The sequence below is a fragment of the Octodon degus genome, unplaced genomic scaffold, assembly GCF_000260255.1.
Source record: "Octodon degus isolate 3935 unplaced genomic scaffold, OctDeg1.0 scaffold00379, whole genome shotgun sequence".
NCBI lineage: Eukaryota > Metazoa > Chordata > Mammalia > Rodentia > Octodontidae > Octodon > Octodon degus.
The window spans coordinates 296,186-306,812 of NW_004524955.1; positions in this window are offsets into that span (position 1 = coordinate 296,186).

The following is a 10,627-nucleotide window of genomic DNA, read 5'->3' on the forward strand; positions in this document are numbered from 1 at the left end:
AAGGATTGTGATGCTTCCTGTCTTTCCTCTGTCACACAGGATCTCTTTTGCTATTTTAGGTCTCTTCTGGTTCCAGCTCAATGTTAGGGATGTTTTTTCTAGATCTGTGAGGTACACTAATGGTATTTAAATTGGGATTGCGTTGAATCTGTGTAATAGTTTTTCACAATGTTGGTTCTTCCTGCCTAGGAGCAAGGAATATCTTTTCATTTTATTAAATCCTCTTTGATCTCTTTACTCAGATTACTATACATTTTGCTGCATAAATAATTTGCTTCCTTTGTGAGATTTATTCCTAAATATTTCATTTTAAGGGTATTATTATGAAAAGCATGTATCCATAATTTCTGTCTTAGTGCTTTTCTTGTTTCTGTATAGAAATGCTGTAAGATATAAATCTATGAGTGTTGATTTTGCAGTCTGGTGTGCTACTGAATTTAGTTATTAAACCTATAATCTCTTAGTGGAGTCTTAGTGGTCTTCTATGTACAATATCATGTCACCTCCAAATAATGATAATTTCACTTCTTCCTTTCTAATCATTATTTCTACTATTTATTTCTCTTGTCTAATTGCTTTGACTAATGTTTCCAGAACTATATTGAACAGGGCTGGTGGCAGTGGGCATTCTTCTCTTGTTCCTGAGTTTAAAGAGAAGGCTTTCAATTTTTGTCAATTAAGCATAATGTTGGATGTTGGTTTTCATAGATGGCTTTCATCAGGTTGAGGTAAAGACCATATATTCGAATTTTCCGTAGTGTTTTTGTCATGAATAAGTGCTGGACTTTGTCAAAAGCTTTCTTTCAATCTATTGAGATGATCATCTGATTTTTGTCTTTGACTCTGTTGATGTGGTGTGTTACATCTATGGATTTTTATATATTAAACCTTTCTTGCATTTCTGTGATTAATCACACTTGGTTGTGATGTATATTCTTCTTGATGATTTGCTGGGTTCTGTTCGTTAGAATTTTATTAAGGACTTTGACATCTTTGTTCATTAGGGAAGTTGGCCCATAGTTCTCTTTTTTGCTTGGCTCCTTCTCTGGTTTTGGTGTCAGAGTACTACTGGCCTCCCTGAATGAGTTTGAGATAATTGCTTACCATTCAATTTCACTGAAGAGTTTAAGAAGAGTTGGCATTAGGTCCTCCCTAACTTTCTTGTAGAATTCAGCTGTGAATACATCTGAAACTGGTATTATCTTCATTGGTAGGTTTTTTAATTACATTTTCAATTTCATTGACTTACATTGGGTTATTTAGAAATTTTATATCTTCTTCATTCAGCTTTTCATTGTTCATATGTATCTAGGAATCTATCCAAGTCACCTATGTTTTCCATTCTTTGAGAGTAAAGGTTTTAGTAATAAGTATTAATAATCTTCTGAATTTCTATAGTGTCTGTAATGATTTTATGTTTTTCATTTCTCTTTGCATAAATTTGAATTTTTCCTTCCTTCTTTTAATGAGGTTGGCTAGGGATTTATCAATTTTATTTATTCTTTGAAAGAATCAACTCTTCAACTCAATAATTCTTTGTATGGATTTCATCATCTCCATCGCATTTATTTCTGCTCAAATCTTTATACTCTTCTTCCTTCTTTGGGCTTTGTACTTGATTTATTCTTCCTTTTCTAGGAATTTGAGGTTCAGCATAAGATGTTCATTTGGGCTCATTCTGATCTACAGATGTGAGAATTTATCACTATAAATTTCCCTCTTACAATACATTTTATTTCATCCCACAGGTTCCAGTGTTATATCTATATTTTTGTTAGATAGTATATATTGTTGAATTTCTTCTTTAATTTCCTCTGTGACTCATTAATTGTTCAAGCTGGTATTATTTAGTTTCCATGTGTTTATATAGGTTTTGCTATTTCACTTGTCAATAATTTCCAGTTTCATTGCAGCATGGTCAGAAAATATGCCTGGGATAATTTTAATTCCCTTGCACTTCCTTAAGCATGTTCTATGTTCTAATATATGATTTATTTTATAGCATGTCCCGTGTGCAGCTGAGAAAAATATGTGTTGTGAAACTGTTAGTAGAATACTGAGAAAGTCTACTAAATCCATTTCTTTACAAGTTTTGTCTAGTTCTGTTATTTCTTTGTCATCTTTTGCAGTGGTGATTTATCTCTTTTTTTTCTTTTCAAAGTTTTATTGATAAACATATAGCAATGAGACAGTTTCAAATCAAATCGAGAGTACAGTTTCAACAAATAATACACTGCATATATTCTTCTTAGTGGTTAATTGCTGTACAAGATGCAGACTTGTGATCCTACTTACAAACACCATTAGAAAAAATCATTCTATTCATTAAGAGAATGCAACTATATATCTATCCCAACCACTTGGAATACACAGATACAAAATGGACATTCATAGATATATCCCATTTTTTTAAGTTCCGTTATTGAATATTATAGGTGTGTAAACTTAGCAAAATATTCTAAAAGAGTCCAGTAGCCCATAATAGCATTGGGTCTTCTGTTTAACTGGCAATGTCAGAAATTATTGACCTGAGTCCCCCACAGCTCAACATAACAACATGGCTTTACTTCCTATATTTCATCTTCATACTTTTCTACTGGATGGTTAAGACCAAGGTAAAGCAGGACCTATGCAACAAGAGTTGTAGTTTTTTGGTCTGAGAAGGTCAGTGAAATGCCCTCAGGATTTATCCTGAGATCCTGTACCTCAGATTGTAGAACCTTCATCAGTGCAGCCATGTGGATGAGTCACGGCCATTGCTTGGCCAATGTGCTCTCTGTGAAAGCCTGAGAGAGTGTCTTCTCCCCATGTGACTCTCCTTAGGCCCACTCTGTGTCATCGATCACTTTCCTCTTTGGCCCCATAATCTTCTTGATCAGAAAATTTGGGACACTACAGAGGTACATGACGTTACAGTACAAGTTCTCATATGTCCTGAGTCTTAATTGAGATTTATCTCTTTGTATCAATTCCCCCAATACATTTATATTATTGTTCATTAGATTTTTCATGCCTATTAAAATTTGTCTCATATAGTGCTCCTACATTGGATACATATATATTTATAATTGTTATCTCTTCCTCTTGCAGTTTTCCCCTAACAAATATGTAGTGACCTTCTTTGTCCCTTTTAATCACATTTTGTTTGAAGTTGATGTTGTTAGCAGCCACAACAGCTACCACTGATGTTTTATGGGTTCCTATCACTTGGAGTATTGTTTCCATCCTTTGACATTCAGGCTATTAATATCTTTTTGAGTGAAATGTGTTTGTTGTATGCAGCATATGGTTGGATTTTGTTTCCTTATTGACTCTGCTAGTCTGCTTGTTTGATTGGTGTTTTGAGACCATTTGCATTGATAGTTATAACTGATATGTATTGGCTTCTCTTTATTATTATTTATTATTCCTGCTGCAGGAGCCCTAATTTTCCTCTTTCCTTATTGGCTTGCTCTGCTTGGTAGTTCTCTTCTGTTGAAGTTATGGTCATCTTTGCCACGTTCTAATATATCTGACAAACTCTTTGTAAGGTTGGCTTCATTGTCATAAATTTCTTCAGTTTCTATTTGTCATGGAAGTATCTAATCTCTCCATTAAATTTGATAGTTTTGCATGAAACATCAATCTGGGTTGAGCCATTGTTTTCTATCAGGACTTCAAATATCTCACTCAAAGCTCTTCTTCATTTGATGGTCTGTGTTGAGAAATCTGCCATGATTCTGATGGGCTTTCCATTATAAGTGACTTGTCCCTTCTCTCTACAGGTTTTAATATTCTGTTCTTTGGCTCAACTTGTGGGATCTTGATTATTATGTGTTTGGCTCATGATTAACTTTGAATATGACTACCTGGAATTCTATGTGCTTTGGTTACCTGTCTATCAGATTCTTTCCCCATGCTTGGGGGATTTTCTTCTACTCTGTACAAACACTCTTTTTATGTCTTTTGTGATATTTCCAGCTATTTCATTGATACTTATTAGTCTTACATTATTTTTTGCATCATCTTTCAGCCATTGTTTTGTTATTTCTTGGTTTCTCATCATTTGTATGATGTGATTCCTTTAATATTTACTAGCGGCAATGCAATCTTCAGTCTGAAATTGAATCTTCTGTTTCATTCAAGTGGTTTTGCTTGCTTTCCATGGAATTCTTAATGATATTCATTTCAATGTTTCATTCATTCTAATCCTTTCTTGTAGTTTATTCAATGTTTCCACCATTTTCCTATTCCCTAGAATTTTTTATCTGTATCTTTTTTAGATGTATTGAACAATTCTTTTGTAATTGCTGTCATTTGTTCTTTTTTTTTAACCTGAGAGATTATTTGTTATTTGATTTCCTCCATAGCCTGTTGAAGTTGTTTCTTTATTTCAGTTGCTATTATTTCAGAAATTTCAGGTGAGGGCGAGTGAAATAGCTCAGAGGATTAAAGTGCCTGTTTAGGCATACACAGTAGCCAGGGTTCGATCCCTGGCGTGCCCTGCCAGCCCCGCCCCCAGGCACGCAGAAAAGGCAATTGAGACTGGGTGTGGTGTTGTGTGCCTGCAACCCTAGCTCTTGGGAGGCTGAATACAGGCGGATCGCTACGAGTCCAATCTAAGTAGTGAGACCCAGTAGACCCTGTAGACCCTGTACAGAAATATAAAAAAAAGAAAGGGAAGAAGAAATTTGAGGTGTTTTACTTCTAAGCTCTTCTATGATCTTTTTTCCAAGACTTGTTTTGGGTGAGCTAGATACCTGAGATTGCCTTTTGTTCCTTCCTTTTGTCATTTATTGCAGCAATGATAGATGGGCAGGGTGCAGGTCTGCAAGGCCCTCAGGAGAGTGGGAGAGCTGGGTAGGCTCACCAAATCTCCTGCTATGTGGGGTTCAATATGGTGTCGACCTCATTAAGGAGACAGGACCAAGGTACATTTCAAGAAAGATCCAATGATGTGTGCAGGCTGAAGTTGTGCAAGGTTCTCTTGATGGTGGATTGGCAGGGTCAGTACTCCATGAGGCTCTTGCATGTTGCTGTGGTAGCAAGTCTGCCTGGTAGGCTTCGGGGTAAGGAGGAGCAGCCAGACTCAGCAAACTCCAGAATTGAGGCTGGCCGGCGAGGGTAGAGCTGCTGGTCTAACAGGTCTGTCTTGCAGGCTTCAGCGCAAGGAGGGGCTAGAATTACTCTTTGATTTTGAAAAACAATCATTTCAAATAAACACTTTATGCAATTTCTTCAGTAAAAATTATCAAAACCATGGGATGTACATCATCTTCTGTCTGATATTGAGAAAATTTAAATTTTTATTGCATCTTGGAATGAAATGGAACCTAGGCTGGAGTAAGAAGTGACAAGGATAAGATCAGGTCTTCTCTTCATCTTCAACTTCATGTGGCCTGGCCCACAAGCATATTGCATCTGGACTCTAGTTTGGATGCATTTGTGGTTCTAATTCTGTATACATACTAGTGATCCTTAGGCCACCTATAACATTTCAAAACTAATGCACTGGATGAGTGTATGTTCTATTTCCAAAAAAATTTAAAAAGCACTGTCACTTTTAGTCACTCCCCCTGATTCCAAGTTATCTGGTTTTGTGCACTGGTTGTTATGAAGAATTCCCAGATAAACACCTAACATGCCTGTACATTTCATTCTTCCCACAGATGCACTCATTCAGTGATAGGTTTCCCCGAGCTCTTTTTCTGCTCTGGATATGTTCCTAATCTCTCATCATTATTGTTTCTCCAAGGTTTATTTTTATTGTATTCCTACTTGGGTTGGTATAATCTCAATATGTAAGATATTTTAACTACAATAAATTTATTATCTCCATTTTTTCATAGCTTCCTTTTTCTAAATCTCTCTCTCTCTCTCTCTCTCTCTCTCTCTCTCTCTCTCTCTCTCTCCATTCAATCTTATGCTTTTTTTTTTTTTTTTTTTTTTGTCGGTACTGGGGACGGAACTCACAATTCTGCACTTGCCGCGCAAGTGCTTATTCTACTGAGCTATCTCCCCGGCCCCCACGTTATCCACTTTATGGAACTTGTGTGTGGTTTCCCAATGAGATTTTGTAAATCTTTTTATGAATTTATATGCATTTCTTATCATTGTTTGGTGAAAATGGTTGTATCTGTATTATTGTTTTCATCTTTTTTCACTTCTTTCATGGACTGCATAAAACTTCAATTAATGAGTGCTTTTATGTCTTCAGTGACAAACTGACTCTCATTTTAGAATCCATCAATAATTTTGTTTTGGCAGAACTGGGGACTGGACTCAGGCCCTTGTGCTTGCCAGGGAAGTGCTTATTCTGCTGAGCCATCTCCCCGGCCCCCCATTAATAATTTCAAGCCATCTGAATATGAAAATTTTCATATGTGTCATGAACAATGGACACATTTATTCTAAGAAATTAACTTCCTTGAGTGAAATTACTTATAGTGGATAAGTGTTACTCACATGTTGCTGTCTAAACAAGTGTGACATGACTGATCAGTTGGACTTTTTTACATTCCACAAAGAAAATACATGAGGCCACTTAGAAGTTTTTTCCTTCAGCACATTTATTAGTCCTATATGAGTTGCAATAGTTTTAAATGCCATTAATCCTGTCTCAGTCTGTACTGTACATCGTGCTGGGATCTTAAGATATTTCAGGTGATTGTTACTATCCTATGGTGACCCCTTTGACCACCACATTGAGGGAAAAAAGGTGATGAATGTCCTTAAGGATGTCTTGCACTTAATAGCACTTAAGCCTTGAGAAGTAATAATCATGTTACAGTCAGTGGTTCCCAGCATGGTAAGGCCACAAGAAATATCTTCACATGGAAATCTCTGGACCTGGTTGGAGGTGAACCACGAATATGGATGGTCTCCTAGGTGGGTAGGCTTCAGGACACCAGGAGGGCAAATTTCTTGGGAGTGAGAAAAGGAAAACAGGAGCCCACTGTACCTTGCAGAGAGCTGTCTAATAGGCCCTCTTCACATCGTGGGCACTTCAAATACTTGTATGATAGGAATTAAAACAAAGAGGTGTTTTATGTCTTCTGCTTTCATATCCGAAGTGTTTGTGACACTCATAAGGATTCCATGCCTCCACTATCCCTCTCTTTGAAGGGAGTATCCCATTCCCAGAAGGTTGCTGCCTACAATTTCTTAGGGGGATCTTCACAGGGACCCAGGAAAGTTCATAGTCAATAATTTCTTTTCTTTCATAATTTTATTGATAAACAGATAGCAATGAGACAGTTTCAAATCAAATCGAAAGTACAGTTTCAACAACCAACACACCGCATATATTCTTCTTAGTGATTAATTGCTGTACAAGATGTGGACTTGAGATCCTATTTACAAACACCATTAGAACAAATCACTCTATTCATTAAGAGAATGTAACTATATAACTATCCTAACCACTTTGAATACACAGATACAAAATGCACATTCATCGGTACACCCCATTTTTGCTAAGTTCCATTATTGAATATTATAGGTGTGTAAACTCAGCAAAATATTCTAAAAGAGTCCAGTAGCCCATAATAGCATTGGGTCTTCTGTTTAACTGGCAATGTCAGAAATTATTGACCTGAGTCCCCCACAGATCAACATAACAACATGGCTTTACTTCCTATATTTCGACTTCATAATTTTCTACTGGATGGTTAAGACCAAGGTAAAGCAGGACCTATGCAACAAGAGTTGTAGCTTTAGGGTCTGATAAAGTCAGTGAAATCCCCTCAGGATTTATCCTGAGATCCTGTACCTCAGATTGTAGAACTTTTGTCAGTGTCAGCTATGTGGATGAGTCACAGCCATTGCTTGGTCAATGTGCTCTCTGTGAAAGCCTGAAAGAGTGTCTTCTCCCCATGTGACTCTCCTTAGGCACACTCTACATCATCAATCACTTTCCTTTTTGGCCACATAATCTCCTTGATCAGAAAATTTGGGACACTACCAAGGTACATGATGTTACAGTACAAGTTCTCATATGTCCTGAGTCTTAATTGACTTCAGAAGGGCCAAAATATTCATAGCCAATAATTTCAATGATAACTTTCAACACTTTTGAAACATTCATCCTAATATCTATTCTGGCTTTGTCCACTTTCCTCATCTTGTAAGTAAATTCCACATTTTTCCCTTTTTCTTTGTCATATTACATACTAAGAGCTTCTGCTTAGAATTTTGCAAGATCTCATCTTCCTTCTCATACTGTGTGTATGGATATTTCACTACAACCTTCAGAATAGCAAGTTTCACAAAAATTAGAAAATTTATCACAGAATCACTGAATCAGCTTGCATTTCTTCCCTTCCTTTTCAATGTCTCATTATTCCACTATCTTCTTCTCCTTTCCCAGTGAGATGGGGTCTGTCAATTTCCATGGATAACATAAAAGTTTACCTTGTAATTTCTTCATGCTTCTCCTTGAGAAAGTATTCTTAATTGCTAGTAATTCTCCTGCTAATAATGAAGCAAGAGCTTTTCAGAGCCATTCCCCATTCCCTATGAAGCCACTATTCCTTCTGAAACAGCTGACTAGATAATCACAGCCCTGGAGGAAAGTGAGGTTAAACACCTTCAAATTACCTCTTAGCACATTTCTGGAGCCTCATGACTCATCCTCCACGTTCCCCTTTATCAACACTCCTGTCACAAATCAACGGATACTTTATATTTATCTAGACGACACAGTTTCAAAAGAAAAGACTTCTCTTTGTGACTGACATGATGGGAGTGATTCTTGTGCACCATCATGGTCCACTGGCGTGAGCTCCACACCAAGAGCAAGGATGTTCGCTAAATCAAAGTGCGACTTATGAAATTTCAGGTAAGAAGGCACATATCCATCTTTGATCCTTCCCGTTGTCATTGAGGGAATATTAAAGAATATCACTTATAGAAAGAGGTATGCAAAGCAGACCTAAAATATGGATGGCTTAAAAAATTCTGTACTTACAATTTGAGGGAGGATTGGAGTACTGCGTCATTATCCCCAGTGTGAGATTATGCAGCCAGAGTGCGTTACAATTAACAGTGTTGGACGGTGAATATTTATCACTTTAACAGTGACCATGGGAAGTGACTGAGGGACAGTGGTTGGCTCTCTATGGGTATGTCTAGTCCTAGTATTCTTTCTCTTCTTGGAGGAAGATAAGCAGTCTTTAAGGAGGAGATGACTTCCTGAGAGCAGGTTACAGGATATGAAACCTTGGTGTCTTTAGCAGGCATATGATTCAATCATACTCTGCAATGAAGGTGTCTGTCTTATTGCAGGTTTTCTAGCCCATTCCTCTCATCTACTTATTCCTCTCATCTACTCATATGTCGCCATGACTTCCAGGATATCATTTCACGATGTTAAGAGTTAAATTTAGGGTATGTGTGTGGCTGTGCACTATTTTCACACATATGGCTAAGTGAGGATATACTTAAAGTTTGTAATTGAAAAAAGGTAAATATTTTAATTTATTGCTATAAATGACAGTCAATGTAAAATGCTCAAAGAAAACTAACGGCTAAACGGACACAGCATAAAATTGTGTAAAGTTGGAGGTATCTGAATTGACATGCATTGCATCATTTTCAATTAGAGCTTCAAAAACTGGAACCTGAATCACCCTCACTGAAATTTTCACTGTAAGATTTTGTAATTTTCATGGAGTTAACCAAATTGTCACATGTGTGGGTAACTTCTAACATTAATTTTTTTAGCAGAACCACCATTAACTTTGACCCAATTCTGAATAATCTGAAAAATGTGTGTATTATAACACATCCATGGTTATTACCTATGTCTGGTGAAACCTTTCCCATCTCTCCCTAGTGGAGCATCTCCAAAGTACCTTTCCTATCATCAGTCACAGGTTTGGTCCCAAATTTCTCTTGGGTGACTCTGAATTTTGTCAGTAGACCATGTGTATTGTCAAAACATAAAATTTAAGCATATAAATTTTGTGAAATATTGATAAATAGTAACATGTAATCCTAGAAATTAAAGAATGTTTTATTATAATTACTTTGAATTCAACATTGTTATAAAACATCTATCATAGTCATACATGAATTTTGTCATTAATTCTATGAAATGTAAAAAGAAAGCAATTAAACAATATATAAAATATCATTTCATATTAAAAGTTAAATGCTGTAAAATATTTTCTATTTTATTTTCCATGCCATAATAGCTGTAATTAGGTTGAAGCTTTTAAATAACTGATGTGAAGTCTATGTATATTTGCTCCAAATGAAATAAGAATGACTCTTCAGGTTTATCATACTCACATGGAATGGCACTTACATTAAATACTAAATTTTACTTATGAAAATTATTTCTACTTTTGAATTGTAAAACAGGTAATCCATGTAGTAATGCAGATTCATAACTTCATACAAATTGCAAGCTAAGGGCTGGAGAGATAGCTCAGTAGAATAAGTGCTTGCCTGGCAAGTGCAGGTGCCTAAATTCAATCTCCAGTTCCACCAAAAAAAAAATTGCATGCTAACAGAGAAATTTCTTAATCATTTTAGAACTATTTCACTAAAAGGCTGGAGAAGTATATTTGGACAGAAATAGAACAAAAAATAGCATATTATGTAATGATAACATAAATGCAGATAAAGCATTAAAAAACAAACT